Raw genomic sequence first — 19,496 nt, 5'->3', positions numbered from 1 at the left:
TATAAATGATGTAAGCACAGTTAGTATCGATTCTTTGTTGATCCGTTTCTCTCTAAGTAATGAAAGCAAACATTTTCTAGTAGAGAAGCTAGTGATTAAAAACATGACTGAATAACTCCATAACAGAATGATAACTGCAGTTATAAGAATCAGATTTTTACTATAAACTATTTTCTTCCTGTTGTAAAACTGTATCCCTTTGACACACTGCTTAAAATCAACCGACAATTCAAAAACTTTTTAAGGGGTATTCTCAACTGGTCTCTTGAGCAGTTCATAGCTCTTCAATCTCCTTACTTCCTGGCTACTGGGTTGGCAAGCAATCCTCTTTCAGTGACAATTTTGATCAGTTTCCTTCTGCTACTGTCATTGTTCTGAAGTCTGCAATGTTACCACTTTGTCTGAAAATAGAGATAACAGTGCATTTGAACAAACACATAGCTAAGGAATGTAAGACCCATGATTATGAGAGCTGCTCTGGAAATTGTGATTATGTAGGCCTGATGAAAGCAGCATGGTCAGGAGCTTATATGACTGATAAGAGCAGTACGGTCAGAAGCTGAGAAGAAGTGAAATGAACGGAACTAGACAAATTCTGTCTAGTAATCAATGGGATGAAAAGATCTGACGAGGATCTTAGGAGTTACCTCATCTTTTTGGAATGTAATTACTAAATATTATACAGTATTTATCTCATTGGTTAAAATTGATTGGGCATAATTTTCATACCGAATATACAGTATGTATATTTCGGACTATAGAACTCTAGTGCTACCTGTTGGGGGTAGCAATCCTAACAGTCAAAATTTAACTCTACACCATGCCTTGACACGTGGCGTGATAAAAACCCAAGCCAGACACTCAATATGCAAATACAGGTTTTAGTGCAAAGCAGGAGCTCTGATTTGGGTAGATGAAAGGCCTCACCTAGGGACCTAGGGGAATGTTTTCCACAAGGAGAAATTCTCCCACTTAAAACCTATATATACAGTGGGGCAAAAAAGTATTTAGTCATTCAGCAATAGTGCAAGTTCCACCACTTAAAAAGATGAGAGGCGTCTGTAATTTACATCATAGGTAGACCTCAACTATGGGAGACAAACTGAGAAAAAAAAATCCAGAAAATCACATTGTCTGTTTTTTTAACATTTTATTTGCATATTATGGTGGAAAATAAGTATTTGGTCAGAAACAAACAATCAAGATTTCTGGCTCTCACAGACCTGTAACTTCTTCTTTAAGAGTCTCCTCTTTCCTCCACTCATTACCTGTAGTAATGGCACCTGTTTAAACTTGTTATCAGTATAAAAAGACACCTGTGCACACCCTCAAACAGTCTGACTCCAAACTCCACTATGGTGAAGACCAAAGAGTTGTCAAAGGACACCAGAAACAAAATTGTAGCCCTGCACCAGGCCGGAAAGACTGAATCTGCAATAGCCAACCAGCTTGGAGTGAAGAAATCAACAGTGGGAGCAATAATTAGAAAATGGAAGACATACAAGACCACTGATAATCTCCCTCGATCTGGGGCTCCACGCAAAATCCCACCCCGTGGGGTCAGAATGATCACAAGAACGGTGAGCAAAAATCCCAGAACCACGCGGGGGGACCTAGTGAATGAACTGCAGAGAGCTGGGACCAATGTAACAAGGCCTACCATAAGTAACACAATACGCCACCATGGACTCAGATCCTGCAGTGCCAGACGTGTCCCACTGCTTAAGCCAGTACATGTCCGAGCCCGTCTGAAGTTTGCTAGAGAGCATTTGGATGATCCAGAGGAGTTTTGGGAGAATGTCCTATGGTCTGATGAAACCAAACTGGAACTGTTTGGTAGAAACACAACTTGTCATGTTTGGAGGAAAAAGAATACTGAGTTGCATCCATCAAACACCATACCTACTGTAAAGCATGGTGGTGGAAACATCATGCTTTGGGGCTGTTTTTCTGCAAAGGGGCCAGGACGACTGATCTGGGTACATGAAAGAATGAATGGGGCCATGTATCGTGAGATTTTGAGTGCAAACCTCCTTCCATCAGCAAGGGCATTGAAGATGAAACGTGGCTGGGTCTTTCAACATGACAATGATCCAAAGCACACCGCCAGGGCAACGAAGGAGTGGCTTCGTAAGAAGCATTTCAAGGTCCTGGAGTGGCCTAGCCAGTCTCCAGATCTCAACCCTATAGAAAACCTTTGGAGGGAGTTGAAAGTCCGCGTTGCCAAGCGAAAAGCCAAAAACATCACTGCTCTAGAGGAGATCTGCATGGAGGAATGGGCCAACATACCAACAACAGTGTGTGGCAACCTTGTGAAGACTTACAGAAAACGTTTGACCTCTGTCATTCCCAACAAAGGATATATTACAAAGTATTGAGATTAAATTTTGTTTCTGACCAAATACTTATTTTCCACCATAATATGCAAATAAAATGATAAAAAAAACAGACAATGTGATTTTCTGGATTTTTTTTTCTCAGTTTGTCTCCCATAGTTGAGGTCTACCTATGATGTAAATTACAGACGCCTCTCATCTTTTTAAGTGGTGGAACTTGCACTATTGCTGACTGACTAAATACTTTTTTGCCCCACTGTATATATATATATATATATATATATATATATATATATATACAGTCATGGCGAAAAGTATTGACACCCGGCAATTCTGTCAGATAATACTCAGTTTCTTCCTGAAAATGATTGCAAACACAAATTCTTTGGTATTATTATCTTCATTTAATTTGTCTTAAATGAAAAAACACAAAAGAGAATGAAGCAAAAAGCAAAACATTGATCATTTCACACAAAACTCCAAAAATGGGCCAGACAAAAGTATTGGCACCCTCAGCCTAATACTTGGTTGCGCAACCTTTAGCCAAAATAACTGCGACCAACCGCTTCCGGTAACCATCAATGAGTTTCTTACAATGCTCTGCTGGAATTTTAGACCATTCTTCTTTGGCAAACTGCTCCAGGTCCCTGATATTTGAAGGGTGCCTTCTCCAAACTGCCATTTTTAGATCTCTCCACAGGTGTTCTATGGGATTCAGGTCTGGATTCATTGCTGGCCACCTTAGAAGTCTCCAGTGCTTTCTCTCAAACCATTTTCTAGTGCTTTTTGAAGTGTGTTTTGGGTCATTGTCCTGCTGGAAGACCCATGACCTCTGAGGGAGACCCAGCTTTCTCACACTGGGCCCTACATTATGCTGCAAAATTTGTTGGTAGTCTTCAGACTTCATAATGCCATGCACACTGTCAAGCAGTCCAGTGCCAGAGGCAGCAAAGCAACCCCAAAACATCAGGGAACCTCCGCCATGTTTGACTGTAGGGACCGTGTTCTTTTCTTTGAATGCTTCTTTTTTTCTCCTGTAAACTCTATGTTGATGCCTTTGCCCAAAAAGCTCTACTTTTGTCTCATCTGACCAGAGAACATTCTTCCAAAACGTTTTAGGCTTTTTCAGGTAAGTTTTGGCAAACTCCAGCCTGGCTTTTTTATGTCTCAGGGTAAGAATTGGGGTCTCCTACCATGCAGTCCCTTTTCATTCAGATGTTGACAGATAGTACGGGTTGACACTATTGTACCCTAGGACTGCAGGGCAGCTTGAACTTGTTTGGATGTTAGTCGAGGTTTTTTATCCAACATCCGCACAATCTTGCGTTGAAATTTCTTGTCAATTTTTCTTTTCCGTCCACATCTAGGGAGGTTAGCCACAGTGCCATGGGCTTTAAACTTCTTGATGACACTGCGCACGGTAAACACAGGAACATTCAGGTCTTTGGAGATGGACTTGTAGCCTTGAGATTGCTCATGCTTCCTCATAATTTGGTTTCTCAAGTCCTCAGACAGTTCTTTGGTCTTTCTTTTTTCCATGCTCAATGTGGTACACACAAGGACACAGGACAGAGGTTGAGTCAACTTTAATCCATGTCAACTGGCTGCAAGTGTGATTTAGTTATTGCCAACACCTGTTAGGTGCCACAGGTAAGTTACAGGTGCTGTTAATTACACAAATTAGAGAAGCATCACATGATTTTTTGACCAGTGCCAATACTTTTGTCCACCCCCTTTTTTATGTTTGGTGTGGAATTTTATCCAATTTGGCTTTAGAACAATTCTTTTTGTGTTTTTTCATTTAAGACAAATTAAATGAAGATAATAATACCAAAGAATTTTCAGGAACAAACTGAGTATTATCTGACAGAATTGCAGGGGTGTCAATACTTTTGGCCATGACTGTATATATATATATATATATATATATATATATATATATATATATATATATATATATATATATATATATATATATATACATATATAAACACATAGACGGTACTTATTGGAAAAGGGGAATTTGAACCACTGGAAATCGACTTTGGGTTGTAATTCCTGAAATTCGAGTTTTGTTGCAAATTCAAACAGGTTGAAATTCCATTCGCAAGAATTTCAGAAAAAAAATACCAGACACTATTTTTCACACTACTTAAGACTGTAATATCCAAAAAGTGGGCTCGTTATGTTTGGGGTAGCCACACTGGCCTCTCCATAATACCTAGCAGCTGTCACATCATCATCAACTGTGATACTGTAAACTTCATTAACAACATTATAATAATATTTTTTTTTATCTTTCACACACTACAAAAGAGGAGCGCTTGTCAATACCCTTATGTCCTTACTTTGCAGCTAAAGAAAAATCCTGAAACAAAGGTTTGTTTGTAGAAAGTAAACTTCTCAGCTTCTGAGACAGACGAGCCATAATTTTTTTAATAAGGTTACGGTATGTTTTCGTTAGAGAGCTATAAAAGGGTTTAATACAGTCCTGGAAGACCTCAGACATTTATACACATCTTTTTCGGACAAGTAGAGGCCTTACAGTGTTGAGATTTTTGGCTAATTTACTTGCTGCAAATACAATTTTGGAGGAAAATTTGGCAAATCTGGCAAATTCAAATTTCAAAAGATTCGCCCAACTGTAATAGTTACCATAGGGAACATGTGTGGGTTAGAGAGGATCATCTTAATATAACAATATATATAATGATGCATTACCCTTCCTCTTCTCTTTTCTAAATCCTCATATTATGTAATCTAATATATAGGCCATGAAATGCAGCAAATCCACATTTCTAAACTAAACATAAGTGTCCTATATGGCTATTTTTGACCAGCATAAATTGTTTGTATGCTTGCGAAGAGGTGAAGCGCCTCTAAGCTCATCAGGCTTAAAACAAGATTTAGAATCCCATGCAAACATGATTTAAAAAAAAATAAAAATAAATAAATAACAATAGCTCCTCTATGTGTGAAGCCTAAAAATAATAACATATGAAATACTTTTCTGCTGATGTGACTCAAAGCTCTTCACAATTACACAAGAGAGCAAAGGATTAAAATGATAAAGGAAACTGAAGCAAGAGATAAAAATATAATATGAACAGGCTGAATGGTGGAAGACAGGCATGGCGTATTTGACAAATGGATGTGCATTAATAAAATGCCTCAGTAAACAGATGAATCTTAGGTATATTTTTTTAGTTGCTTTCTATCCAGTATCTCTTTGGAATAATATGACACAAAAGTTAGTCTTGTCACTAGCCTAGGTTCCAAAGATATGAAAAGTAGTTTTGTGTTTATATGTGTATTATTTATTATTACATAAAATATAATAAATTGACATATCTCCAGGGTCCATGTATAAAACATAAGTTAACTGTGCATAATATGCTAATGGGAAAATGATTCATAATTTAATATTTCAGCCTAAAATTCACAACCATATAGTAAGCAATCATTAACATTTTATAACAATTATTGTACTATGTCATATTGGCAATATGTTGATACTATTTAAAACATTTTATCCAAATTATTATCACTACTGATTATGTTGCCATAAATTAATTTTAACTGCTGAATTTTGAAAAAATTGTGACATATAGTGATACCATGAAAAGAACACATCTTTAGAAAGACAACCTCTGATATGATCCAATATTTTTGTGAGGCAGATTTTCAGTTCTTTTATGGATAATATTTATTGGCTCAATTCACTAAGAATATTGTTCCTGTAGAACAGTATTTTAACCGTATACCGGCGACCACAAAAAAAGCGCAATTTGCCATTTAATTTCTTTGCCTCGCAAATCAGAGGACAGAGAAATAGGGTCCCCGATCCCTCCCTGGTACCTCAAGGTGCTCATCGGCCCTCGTGCTTCCCCCATGAGCGCCACCATCTTCTCCTGGGAAGAAAATGGCGGGCACATGCGCAGTGCGCAAAAAGGATCTGCCGGCCGGCACCCAGCAGATCTCGGGGTCTCAGCTGCTGGGGTAGCTGAGACCCCAAAGAACATGATTCAGGTCGGTTTTTATCAATCCCTGTTTTGCGATCACCATTACTAACCGTTTAACAGCGGCCCCCCCAAAAAAAGTCAGATGGGCCATTTAATTTCTCTCTCCTCTGATGTGATTGCACTGGGCTAAAGTGAGTTGGGCTAAAGTTAAGGTTAAGGTTGGGGCTAAGGTTAGGGTTACGGTTGGGGCTAAAGTTAAGGTTAGAGTTGGGATTAGGGTTAGGGTTGGGATTAGGGTTAAGGTTGAGATCAGGGTTAGGGTTGGGGTTATGGTTAGGGGTGGGATTAGGGTTAGGGGTGTATTGGGATTAGGGTTGGGATTAGGGTTAGGTTTGTGGTTAGGGTTATGGTCAGGGTTGGGATTACGGTTAGGGGTGTGTTGGGGTTAGGGTTTTGATTAGGGTTATGGTTAGGGTTGGGATTAGGGTTAGAAGTGTGTTGGGTTTAGGATTTTGATTAGGGTTATGGTTAGGTTTGGGATTATGGTTAGGGGTGTGTTGGGGTTAGGGTAGTGATTAGGGTTATGGTTAGGGTTGGGATTAGGGTCAGGGGTGTGTTGGGGTTAGGGTTGATATTAGGATTATTAATAGGGTTGGGATTAGGGTTAGGGGTGTGTTGGGGTTAGCGTTGGAGTTAGAATTGGGGGGTTTCTGCTGTTTAGGTACATGTGGGGGTCTCCAAACCTGACATGGCTCCACCATTGATTCCAGCCAATTTTGAGTTCAAAAAGTCAAATGGTGCTCTATCCCTTCTGAGCTCTGCCGTGTACCCAATCAGTGATTTACCCCCACAAATGGGGCATCAGCATACTTAGGACAATTTGGACAACTTTTGTGGTCCAGTTTCTCCTGCTACCCTTGGGAAAATAAAAACATTGGGGGCCAAAAAAATCATTTTTGGGGAAAAACAAAATTTTTTTTATTTTCACGGCTCTGCGTCATAAACTTCTGTGAAGCACTTGGGGGTTCAAAGTACTCACCACACATCTAGATAAGCTCCTGATGGGGATCTAGTTTCCAAAGTGTGGTCACTTGTGGGGTGTTTCTACCGTTTAGGCACATCAGGGGCTCTGCAAATGCAACATGATGCCCGCAGACCATTCCATCAAAGTCTGCATTCCAAAATGTCACTACTTCCCTTCCGAGCCATGTCGTGTGCCCAAACAGTAGTTTTCTCCCACATATGGGGCATCAACATACTCAGGACAAATTTGACAACAACTTTTTGGGTCCAATTTCTCCTATTACACTTGAGAAAGTAAGAATTTGGGGGTGAAAAGATCATTTTTGTGGAAAAAATATGAATTTTTATTTTCATGTCTCTACGTTATAAACTTATGTGAAGCACTTGGGGGTTCATAGTGCTCACCACACATCTAGATAAGCTCCTTGGGGGTCTAGTTTCCAAATTGGGGTCACTTGTGGGGGGTTTCTACTGTTTAGGCACATCAGGGGCTCTCCAAACACGATATGGCAGCCAATCTCAATTCCAGCCAATTCTGCATTGAAAAAGTCAAACAGCACCCCTTCTCTTCCAAGCTCTGCCGTGCACCAAAACAGTGGTTTACCCCCACATATGGGGTATCGGCGTATTCAGGAGAAATTGGACAACAAATTTTGTGGTTCATTTTCTGTTTTTACACATGTAAAAATAAAAAAAAATTGGTTCTGAAGTAAAATGTTTGTAAAAAAAAAGTTAAATGTTATTTTTTTCCTTCCACATTGCTTCAGTTCCTGTGATGCACGTAAAGGGTTAATAATCTTCTTGAATGTGGTTTTGAGCACCTTGAGCGGTGTACTTTTTAGAATGGTGTCAATTTTGGGTATTTTCTGTCAAATGGTTTTGTAAATTTTATTGTAAAAATGAGAAATCGCTGGTCAACTTTTAACCTTCATAACTTCCTAACAAAAAAAAATTTGTTTCCAAAATTGTGCTGATGTAAAGTAGACATGTGGGAAATGTTATTTTTTACTATTTTGTGTGACATATCTCTCTGATTTAAGGGCATAAAAATTCAAAGTTTGAAAAGTTCAACATTTTAAAATTTGTTGCCATTAGTGTTGAGCATTCCGATACCGCAAGTATCGGGTATTGGCCGATACTTGCGGGTATCGGAATTCCGATACCGAGATCTGATACTTTTGTGGTATCGGGTATCGGTATCGAAACAACATTAATGTGTAAAATAAAGAATTAAAATAAAAAATATTGCTATACTCACCTCTCCGACGCAGCCTGGACCTTACCGAGGGAACCAGCAGCGTTCTTTGCTTAAAATGCGCGCGTTTACTTCCTTCCGTGACGTCACGGCTTGTGATTGGTCGCGTGCCGCCCATGTGGCCGCGACGCGACCAATCACAGCAAGCCGTGACGTAATTTTCAGGTCCTCAATGCCTAATTCTAGGCATTCAGGATTTTAAAATTACGTTCCGGCTTGTGATTGGTCGCGTCGCGGTCACATGGGCGACGCGACCAATCACAAGCCGTGATGTCACGAGAGGCAGGAAACGCGCATTTTAAACTTACGTCACGGCTTGTGATTGGTTGCGTGCCGCCCATGTGACCGCGACGCGACCAATCACAGCAAGCCGTGACGTAATTTCAGGTCCTGAATGCAGAATTAGGCATACAGGACCTGAAATTACGTCAAGGCTTGCTGTGATTGGTCGCGTCGCGGTCACATGGGCGGCACGCAACCAATCACAAGCCGTGACGTAATTTTAAAATGCGCGCGTTTCCTGCCTCCCGTGACGTCACGGCTTGTGATTGGTCGCGTCGCCCATGTGACCGCGACGCGACCAATCACAAGCCGGAACGTAATTTTAAAATCCTGAATGCCTAGAATTAGGCATTGAGGACCTGAAAATTACGTCACGGCTTGCTGTGATTGGTCGCGTCGTGGCCACATGGGCGGCACGCGACCAATCACAAGCCGTGACGTCACGGAAGGAAGTAAACGTGCGCATTTTAAGCAAAGAACGCTGCCGGTTCCCTCGGTGAGGTCCAGGCTGCGTCGGAGAGGTGAGTATAGCAATATTTTTTATTTTAATTCTTTATTTTACACATTAATATGGATCCCAGGGCCTGAAGGAGAGTTTCCTCTCCTTCAGACCCTGGGAACCATCAGGGATACCGTCCGATACTTGAGTCCCATTGACTTGTATTGGTATCGGGTATCGGTATTGGATTAGATCCAATACTTTGCCGGTATCGGCCGATACTTTCCGATACCGATACTTTCAAGTATCTGACGGTATCGCTCAACACTAGTTGCCATATTTCCATTTTTTGATAAATTAACGCAAGTAATATTGAAGAAATGTTACCACTAACATTAAGTACATTATGTCACAAATAAACATTCTCAGAATCAGCAGGATCCGTTAAAGCATTCCAGAGTTATAACCTCATAAAGTGACAGTGGTCAGAATTGTAAAAATTGGCCTGGTCATTAAGCTGCAAATTGGCTCCATCACTAAGGAGTTAAAGAAGCCCTCCCATCAATGTTTCTATAATACATTTCTTAATATATTACAATCATAGTATATAGCACTGTGTGCTTACAATTGCTCATTTTGCCTTTTTATCCAGTTATTTCTTCTCTTTTCTGTTAGGTCCATGATGTCACATGATTAAAAACTGACTTGCTGAATCTTTCCAAGCCCTATGTAGAAACAGGATGGCAATTTTCCCTGCAAGAGTCAGCATTAGAACAGCAATTCTAGTCAGTGTAAAATCCCTGGCATCCCAACTCCACCTCCTTTTCAATTCCTGACCCAACTGCAATGTTCCTCCCCTGACCATTTACAATTAGGTAGAATTGTAGTTGTAATGATGAGTTATGTAGGGAAAAGAGACTTCCTCCTTCTAGAGATTAGAAGGATTCAGCTAGTCTCTTTTTAATCACATGATGTCATAGACCTCATAGAAAAGATAAGTATTATCTGAGTAGAAGGGCAAAATGAATAATTGAAAGTACACAGTGCTATGATGTTCGCAATATACTAAGGCTGCTTTCACACTAGCGTCGGTACGGGCCCGTCGCAGTGCGTCGGGCTGACGTACCAATGCATGCTGTGAAATAAATGCCCGACGTGGGTAGCTGAAGCAGTCTTACAACTAGTGTTGAGCATTCCGATGCTGCAAGTATCGGGTATCGGCCGATACTTGCTGTATCGGAATTTCCGATACCGAGATCCGATATTTTTGTAATATCGGATATCGGTATCGAAACAACATTAATGTAAAAAGGTGTAAAAGAAAGAATTAAAATAAAAAAAATCGCTATACTCACCTGTCCGACGCAGCCGGGACCTCGGCGATTGTAAGCGGCAGCGTTGTTTCTTTAAAATTCGCGCTTTTACTTGCTTACGTGAATTCCCGGCTTCTGATTGGTCAGGGCGGCCATGTTGCCGGGACTCGGACCAATCACAGCAAGCCGTGACGAAATTACGTCACGGCTTGCTGTGATTGGTCCGCGTCCCGGCAACATGGCCGCCATTAACCAATCACAAGCCGTGACGTCACGGGAGGCTGGACACGCGCTTATTTTGAAAAGCGCGCGTGTCCAGCCTCCCGTGACGTCACGGCTTGTGATTGGTCACGGCGCCATATTGCCGGGATGCGGACCAATCACAGCAAGCCGTGACGAAATTACGTCACGGCTTGCTGTGATTGGTCCGCGTCCCAGGAACATGGCCGCCATTAACCAATCACAAGCCGTGACGTCACGGGAGGCTGGACACGCGCTTATTTTGAAAAGCGCGCGTGTCCAGCCTCCCGTGACGTCACGGCTTGTGATTGGTCACGGCGCCATATTGCCGGGACGCGGACCAATCACAGCAAGCCGTGACGTAATTTCGTCACGGCTTGCTGTGATTGGTCCGAGTCCCGGCAACATGGCCGCCCTGACCAATCAGAAGCCGGGAATTCACGTAAGCAAGTAAAAGCGCGAATTTTAAAGAAACAACGCTGCCGCTTACAATCGCCGAGGTCCCGGCTGCGTCGGACAGGTGAGTATAGCGATATTTTTTATTTTAATTCTTTATTTTACACATTTATATGGTTCCCAGGGCCTGAAGGAGAGTTTCCTCTCCTTCAGACCCTGGGAACCATCAGGAATACCGTCCGATACCTGAGTCCCATTGACTTGTATTGGTATCGGGTATCGGTATCGGATTGGATCCGATATTTTGCCGGTATCGGCCGATACTTTCCGATACCGATACTTTCAAGTATCGGACGGTATCGCTCAACACTACTTACAACCCATTGCAAGGTCCGGGGAGAAGGGGGCAGAGTTTCGGCCGCGCATGCGTGGTCGAAAATGGCGGACTCGACGCACAAAAAAAGTTACATGTAACTTTTTTGTGCCGGCGGTCCACCAAAACACGACGCAACCGTCGCACGACGGTTGCAACGTGTGGTAATACGTCGCAATGCGTCGGTAATGTAAGTCTATGGGGAAAAAACACATCCTGCAGACAACTTTGCAGGATGCGTTTTTTCTCCTGAACGATGCATTGCAACGTATTGCAAACGACGCTAGTGTGAAAGTAGCCTAAGAGGATAAGCATTTTAATGGGAGGGCTTCCTTAAGTGTTCCATACATTGTCTTTAGCAAACTTTGGAGAAAAGTACAATTTTAACCACATCCTGTGTCACTTTGCATCAGTGCATAAACTGTCAATGAATCTTTACCCTATGATTGAGGTATAGCAGACTTAATTGAACATTGTCGGTGCTTACAGTAGCTCAATTAACTCTTTACAAGCTGTTAATAGCAGTCACTGTTTGTAAGGAATGTCACTTCATTGGCTCACTGCAGAACAATCATGAGGTTCTTATGGAAACTGGATGCCGTAGATCAATGCCAAACAAACCATGCCTGGGACATGGTCTTTTATGCTGCCTGTCATTATAAGGGCTCATTCACAGACTTTTAGATAGTTGGAGAAAACTTTTTTCTACATATCAGAAAAATCAATGAAAAATAATACAAGTTCTGCCACTCTGATGAAAATCACTGATGAAATTTGGTTCATTTTTGGTCCAATCTTTCTAGTATGTTAAAATTCTGACATGTGAATGAGCCCTAACACTGGCTTGCTAGATTATGCTTTGTACTGAATAAGTAGGGCAGTGCAAAAAGTGACACAGACAGAAGAGGGCCCATGTGCCAGAACACTATGTGAGCCCTCTGTAGTCCAATAGTCCATTGTAATGCACAATTTCACCTACTTTGGATGCAGAAATTGGCCCGCTTCCTCTGTGTTGCTGCAATGGTATATCTACCCATGGTGTCAATGGATCACATATTCAAGTTCCAAAAAATATTGCTAATAATTGTAAAGTTTTAAAGAGTTAAAAAAAAAAAGTTAAATTTTTTTTTCCAGAATAAAAAGCTGTTTAAAAACAAACACCACAAAAAAAAAATATATATATAGATATATATTTATGTAAAGTTGTGGCCAAAAGTGTTGGCATCCTTGAAATTTTTCCAGAAAATGAAGTATTTATACAGAAAATTATTGATTTTTTATACACATGGTCATAGCCATCCAGTTGCATATAATTATATATTTCTTTAATATTTATTACTGTACCTAGGTCCTCTTTCTTGCGCTCATTCAGGTTGTTAAGTTTATATGATATACCTGCTTTATACAGGAAGATTATCTTCACATTGGGTCTATGTGCATGTGTATGTTTGCCTTTTGAGACACATACACACTCTGCAGTATAATATATACAGATTTTTTGGTGTCTCATGGGATTCTAAATGTTCCATTCATATACTTGGCTTCCCACTCTGGTTATGCCTAGGGGGTGGTTTATCAGTGTCATGTACTTGTACTACTGTTTTTAAAGGTTTTAATTTTTGTAGTGTGTGTTTTCTGGTGTTCAAATAAAACTTATTTATTATAAATGATACCTTGTGCGTGTGCACACCATTATTTGGTTAGTCTTTCTTCTTCTCCATATGGCAGATTATCCACCATTTGGATTATCTTGCGTTGCAACCTTTCCTCAATTTTTCTCTACTGTCCACATCAAGGGAGATTAGCTACGGTGCCATAGGTTGTAAATCTCTTGATTATGTTGCACACATGGACAAAAGGAACATCAACATCTCTGAAGATGTTCAAGGCTACAGCCTTGAAATTGTTGATATTTTTCAACAATTTTTGGGGTTCTCCATTACTCAGACAGTTCAATTCTCCACTTTCTTTTCTCCATGTTTAGTGTTGCAAACATAAATCCCCATTATTGCAAACATAAATCCCCATTTTTGTGGTTTTGTGTGAAACAATTTGCCATTTTTTTTCTGTTTTTGTGTTGTTCCAATACACACAAAGGAAGTAAACAAGTGTATAACAAAATATGTGTAATTGCAATAATTTTTTGGTAGAATTGCTTAAATTTCTAAACAATTTTAATAGTGCCAACACTTTAGGCCATGACTATATATGTGTATATATAGTAATCAAATGAAAACTTTTCAAAATAAATGTATTTTTAAAATATTTTATCTAAGCTTCCAAATCTCTCTACAAGTTTTTATCTCATTTCTTTTAAGGACATGCTTGCAAGAAGCAAACTAGCCTTTTTTAAAAGATCCGACTGCATGGGCCAATTTATTTAAGCGCACTGCTATTTTGTAAGATGAGACTGCACAATTACCTTCAGTTTTTTTTCCTCATGGTAGAAATAATGAGATAATTGTCCTGTTAAACCCAATCTTTTTACATGCCACAGTCCATTCCTGGAATATAATGACAAAGCATCAAGTAATCGTAATTATAATGAATTTAATTTTAATGTTTCAAATGAATCTGTACGCTGTTGTATTTAATGTTCTATTATGTCGATTCTCCTAGGTGGTTTTGAAATTGGTGATTAGGATACCAGTACAATTTTTTCTCTGTCAAAAATTATGTTTGATTCAGCACAAATTGTCTTGTGCATAAGTTGAAGAAAATAATAGCATTAAAATCATGTAAAATGTTTCAATTGGTAAAAAAACCTGTAATGTATAGAGCTAGTGTACATGTAACATTCTGTAACATTAGAAAAAAACAAATATTCAGGATTAGGCTTTACCAGTCATGAATGTATTGGTCATGGAATACTTGGCAGACATGTAGACATTTTATAATCCCCTGCGTTGCCTGTCACAATTCATTGTGTTGTAATGTTATCTGTTGTTCACAGTATTTGGTGATGATTATATTTTGTCATTTCCACTGCTGTTAAATGCAAAAGAAATTAGTGGCTTTGAAATCCAATTATTTAGATAATCAGTTTTAATTACATTTAACTCACTTTGTAATCCACAAATTTACATTGCAGCTAAGTGATTTTAATTAAGCATTGCAATCTAGTTTGGATGTATGGTTTATAGTGTTGAGCATTCCGATACTGCAAGTATCGGGTATCGGCCGATACTTGCTGTATCGGAATTTCCGATACCGAGATCCGATACTTTTGTGGTATCGGGTATCGGGTATCGCAACAACATTAATGTAATAATGTGTAAAAAAGAGAATTAAAATAAAAAATATCGCTATACTCACCTGTCCGACGCAGCCGGGAACTCAGCGAGGGAACCGGCAGCGTTGTTTGTTTAAATTTCGCGCTTTTACTTGGTTACGTGAAGTCCCGGCTTGTGATTGGTCAGGGCGGCCATGTTGCCGGGACGCGGACCAATCACAGCAAGCCGTGACGAAATTACGTCACGGCTTGCTGTGATTGGTCCGCGTCCCGGCAACATGGCCGCCATTAACCAATCACAAGCCATGACGTCACGGGAGGCTGGACATGCGCGTATTTTGAAAAGCGCGCGTGTCCAGCCTCCAGTGACGTCCCGGCAACATGGCCGCCATTAACCAATCACAAGCCGGGACGTCACGGGAGGCTGGACATGCGCGTATTTTGAAAAGCGCGCGTGTCCAGCCTCCAGTGACGTCCCGGCAACATGGCCGCCATTAACCAATCACAAGCCGGGACGTCACGGGAGGCTGGACATGCGCGTATTTTGAAAAGCGCGCGTGTCCAGCCTCCAGTGACGTCCCGGCAACATGGCCGCCATTAACCAATCACAAGCCGGGACGTCACGGGAGGCTGGACATGCGCGTATTTTGAAAAGCGCGCGTGTCCAGCCTCCAGTGACGTCCCGGCAACATGGCCGCCATTAACCAATCACAAGCCGGGACGTCACTGGAGGCTGGACACGCGCGCTTTTCAAAATACGCGCATGTCCAGCCTCCCGTGACGTCACGGCTTGTGATTGGTTAATGGCGGCCATGTTGCTGGGACGCGGACCAATCACAGCAAGCCGTGACGTAATTTCGTCACGGCTTGCTGTGATTGGTCCGCGTCCCGGCAACATGGCCGCCCTGACCAATCACAAGCCGGGACTTCACGTAACCAAGTAAAAGCGCGAATTTTAAACAAACAACGCTGCCGGTTCCCTCGCTGAGGTCCCGGCTGCGTCGCACAGGTGAGTATAGCGATATTTTTTATTTTAATTCTTTATTTTACACATTAATATGGTTCCCAGGGCCTGAAGGAGAGTTTCCTCTCCTTCAGACCCTGGGAACCATCAGGAATACCGTCCGATACTTGAGTCCCATTGACTTGTATTGGTATCGGGTATCGGTATCGGATTGGATCCGATACTTTGCCGGTATCGGCCGATACTTTCCGATACCGATACTTTCAAGTATCGGACGGTATCGCTCAACACTAATGGTTTATCAAATGGCAAAATATAGAAAAATGACAGCTGAAGAATTCAGAACACACATACTTATGTTTTAATGGAATTGATAAGCCTTTTGTAAGATGTTTCTGGTTTCTCAGATTTTAAACAGTCTGTACATTGAGTTAGTTAGAAATTAAAAGACTGGTATTCAGTAATAAACTGTATGTAATCAAAGTAGTAAACAGTGGTTAAAATACAACATGAAATCTGTACTTGAGAAAGTTGCATGTAAGTAACTAAGCCCAATATATAACAATTGCTAGGATGCAGGTAATAAAACTTATTGCTTGTGGGACCAGCGTGGGAAGCTAGGAATAAAAAAAAAATACTCCCGTCTCAGAAGTATGCTGTTCCTTTACTCTGATTTCAGTTTTTTCCCACTGATTTCCAGGCATATACAATGTCACATGATAGCTGCAGTCCATCAGCAGCCCTGGATGGGCTGCAGCTTTTGCATTCTGATTGAACTAGAAGTGCCTGTGGCACAAACAATGTCAAGTTTTCAGATGTAGCAAGTCATCAACCACCGATGGGCTGCAGCCTTCATATTCAGTCTGAAATGGAAATGCCTGTGGCATAAAAAATGTCTTGCGACTGTTGCAGAGTGTCAGCAACCACTGATGGGCTGCATGCTCCTAAACTGGAAAATTATGTTCAAATACAATATTTATGTTGGAGCCCATCAGCAGCCATTGATTGGCTGCAGTCACCACATAACATGGTTTATGTTGGGATACCGGAGGAGATTACCAAAATTAGTGGAGATGAGCAGCACCAGTCCAGGTTTTTTGCTTTTAATTCCCTATCATGGGTCAATATGCAATAATTTAGGAGAAAACCCACTTCAAAAAGTTGTCCAAGGAGTTATACCCCAGGCTTGGACCCGATAAAATAAAAAAGTCTATACTCACCTTCCGGTGCCGTTCCCGTGGAGTTGGCACTCACTTTTCCTGAGGCTCCCCTGCTGTAGTTGTGACAGGTGACCCTGGCACCCAATCAGTGCTGTCGTCACTGTCTCCACCTTCTGTCGAATTGAACATGAAGACGAAGTCAGAGATCTGCTGAAGTCCTGACTTCCTCTTCATGTTCAATTCGATAGAAAGTGGAGACAGTGATGACAGTGCTGATTGGGCACCGGAGTCACGTGTCACAACAACCACACGTAATCCCCAGGGAGAGCAAATATTGACAATGCGGAAATGTCACCGGCATCGGAGGTGAGTATGTTTTTTTATTTTATTGGGTGCAAGTGTGGGGTATACGAAGGGGTTGTCATAGTAATGGACAACCCTTTTAAGTAACCATTTAAATGTGTAATAATGTTTCATGATAAGATGGAATATGTATTGTATGCAGCTATATATGTGCAAATGTATTTGTCCATGTAAACTTTCCTAAATTTCCAACATGCCTAAATGGACTTGGTTTTATAAAGTTTAGAAACTCACTAATAAAATTTTTCTCACCAACAGTCGCATTCATCTACCTGTCCTCAAATACCTTAAAGAGTTATTTCAATAAGAAACATTTATCACTTGATAGAGAATAAATCTAGTATCAGTGGGAGTCCGACACTTGGAACTCCAACTGATCTCTAGATTGGAAAAACGTGCTTCATCAACAACCTGACAAGAGTGAGAAAGAGTTTGCACTCAATGGAGACCTAATATGCATGCTGTCTATCCAGTCCAATCATAGAAGTTAAATTAACAGTTCTTAAGGTGTGGTTGGACACTCGCCAATATATATATATAAACTATCATCTTTAGATATGTGATAAATGTTTACTGCTAGAATAAAGGAGATTTATTACCAAGACAAAAAGTATACATTATTAACTAGATCTTAGACCTGAATAATCCTTTTTGAAATATTTATTACCTGATATTAAAATGAGCATTTTATGAGTTCAGCTCTAACTCAAATTGGACTCATTTATATATGATGCAAGGGAAACTTTCAAAAAAGGATTATTTAACCATTCTAAAATGAATTTTCAAAGTAAGTACACCAGCCACATCAGGTATAAGGGATCTACCTAATTCATCTTAAAACAATGCAGCTTTTATTATGAAATCTGGCTGAAGTGATTAAGGGCTGCTGGCTAGATGTATAAATCATACCAGGGGTGCCAAAGCAGATATCATTAGAGATTAGTGAATCTAGGGATCACTAGAGATAATTTGAATTTGGCAGGGAACTTCAATTAGCATCAAATGTATTCTATGCAAGTACCGTAAATGTTTTTAATAATAACTGCATGGGAAATCATACAACGACCTAGTGCCTAAAAATACAATACGTTATTAAATGTACTTAACCCTGCTGTTGTGTTCGGGTCATAGTGACCCGTAGAGAATTTGTGAGGCCTTGTAGATATTTTTCTATAAGTTTCTGAAACTTGAGGTTACTTGACTTTTCCTCATTTGGGGGGACCTATCTATAAGTTTTTTTGTTTTTTTTTGTTTACTTTTTGCTGCTTGCCGATTTGTACACTTGTCGTGTTCTGGTCATAGTGACCCGGCATCATTTGTGAGGCCATATTTTCAGTGAAATAAAGGAGTTATAACCTCAGTTGGGTCTATTTATTGCATCTACTATTGTATATCAATGTATTTATTTCCTAAATTATTTCAATGGGGTCGTACACGCGCTCTGCCGGGTGTATGCATTGAGATCTGCGCAACATAAAAATGGCTTTATATTGATTATTTTTGGTGCACAGTCTATAGTAAAATGTAGACCGCATCCAGAGAGATCACTAGGTGTGCAAAACACGTGTATATTCTGCGCAGAACGGACTGCGCAGAATGCGCTGTGTAAGAGGGCCTTATTTTGTAAAGCTGAGCTCTAAAGGCCTGCAAATGATTTTTTTTGGCTAAGTAAGTCTGTCTTCCTGGCTTATCTCCTTGTTTTCTGAACAGAAGGAGTAGCAGGCCTTGTACAGAGCATCCAGCAACATGCTCAGGAAAGTGAAACCATGGCCTCCACAAGCACTTCTACCCCCATGGCCTCTACCAGCGGTGCTTCCAGAATAAAAAGAAAAAGGTGCAGCTATTGCCCTTATTCTTGTGATAATAAAACAAGTATTACATGTTCTGGATGCAAAAATTCTTATCCAAAGCCCATGTTTATTGTTCTTCATGCAAGAATACATAAATGTATATTACGATTTAAATATGTTCAAATTGAAGTGTTTATTATCTTTAATTTTTTTTTCACAAAATATTTAATTTTCTTGTTTTTTTTTTTGTTTTTTTTTTACCACATATGTGTAGTTTGCTATTTTTCATTTTGCTTATTATTAAGTTTTTTTTAATAGAAAAAAAAAAGATTTCAATTTCATTTTTCTTTCTTTTTTTTATTTCAAAA

General features: G+C 40.2%; 1 protein-coding gene across 7 annotated transcripts in view; it reads left to right on the top strand.

The window, feature by feature from the left end:
• Positions 1-19,496, top strand: part of DMD (dystrophin) — a 3,762,639-nt gene that overhangs the window by 2,714,044 nt on the left and 1,029,099 nt on the right. The window lies entirely within an intron of this gene.

This window comes from Ranitomeya variabilis, chromosome 3 (assembly GCF_051348905.1).
Source record: "Ranitomeya variabilis isolate aRanVar5 chromosome 3, aRanVar5.hap1, whole genome shotgun sequence".
Lineage (NCBI taxonomy): Eukaryota > Metazoa > Chordata > Amphibia > Anura > Dendrobatidae > Ranitomeya > Ranitomeya variabilis.
This window is presented reverse-complemented; position numbering and strand designations above follow the sequence as displayed.